At 44.8% G+C, this 1,209-nt stretch overlaps 1 protein-coding gene across 2 annotated transcripts in view; it reads left to right on the top strand.

Annotated features, from left to right (window-relative positions):
* LOC106529386 (nudC domain-containing protein 1) overlaps positions 1–1,209 on the top strand; it is a gene marked incomplete in the record, with an annotated part of 15,365 nt that overhangs the window by 4,942 nt on the left and 9,214 nt on the right.

Genomic DNA, 1,209 nt, shown 5'->3' with positions numbered 1-1,209 from the left:
ATGTTTTGAAGCTGCAGGTTGAATTCAGTCCTTGTTGCCATGGAAGCGGCTGTGTGGGCTCCACAGAAGGATTGTGGGTCGTGGTGAACAATGAGATGCTGTTGATTCTGACACCTGAAGAGTTTTTTATTTTAATTTATTTAAAAAGTAAAAATCCAGACTCAGATCTGAGCTGTTGTTTTGTTTCATCTTTAAACACATCAGCTGTGGTTTGAGTTGAGTTCAAACCTTATTGTTTCAGGTTTCATGTTTCTGTGAAGCTGTTCGTCTCTGCAGCAGATTATTTCAAAGCCTGTCTGTTCTTCTGTTTTCTTTCAACTCGTCCATGTTGGAAGAGAAACACAGCTGCTGTTTTCCAGGCTGAAGGTCATTTTTAATTCTTTAAAATCCTTCTTTTGTTCCTTTTATACGCTCAGAAAATGTCTTTAAAACGCAGAGCGTTGGCTGCTCGGATCGGAGCGAAGCGAGCGCAGGCCTCTGATGTCTTGTTTTACTCTCAGGTTCATTCACAGCTTTGAACGAGCCGACCCTTCCTGCTGCTCGTCACGCTGCTCTGTCCACGCTCAGCATCCTTTTAACAGCTCTCAGGTGTCAGGACAGCAGGCGTGTTCAAAGAGACCAGATAAAACAAGCTGGGGGGGTCAGTGACATCATGTGCACGGCCACWAATACAGCTTTACAGACAGAGCAGCTTCCAGCTCACTGCTGTCAATTTCCAACTAGTCTCCCAACTGTGAGAGACCACCTGAACTGGTTCCTTAGGATCCACCTCAGTCCTGGAGAACATTACCACAGAAACTGAATACATATGTATCCTGTAGACTGTAGAGTCCTGACCTGTAGATGAGTGTAGACTGTAGAGTCCTGACCTGTAGATGAGTGTAGACTGTAGAGTCCTGATCTGTAGATGAGTGTAGACTGTAGAGTCCTGACCTGTAGATGAGTGTAGACTGTAGAGGCCTGGCATGTAGGTGAATGTAGACTGTAGTGTCCTTGTCTGTAGATGAGTGTAGACTGTACAGTCCTGACCTATAGATGAGTGTAGACTGAAGAGTCCTGGCCTGTAGATGAATGTAAACTGTAGAGTCCTGACCTATAGATGAGTGTAAACTGTAGAGTCCTGACCTATAGATGAGTGTAGACTGTAGAGTCCTGACCTGTAGATGAGTGTAGACTGTAGAGTCCTGACCTGATGATGTTAGTCTGTGT

The sequence above is a fragment of the Austrofundulus limnaeus genome, unplaced genomic scaffold (assembly GCF_001266775.1).
Source record: "Austrofundulus limnaeus strain Quisiro unplaced genomic scaffold, Austrofundulus_limnaeus-1.0 Scaffold440, whole genome shotgun sequence".
NCBI lineage: Eukaryota > Metazoa > Chordata > Actinopteri > Cyprinodontiformes > Rivulidae > Austrofundulus > Austrofundulus limnaeus.
The sequence above is the reverse complement of the archived record's forward strand: the minus strand, read 5'-3'. Positions and strand labels throughout refer to the sequence as shown.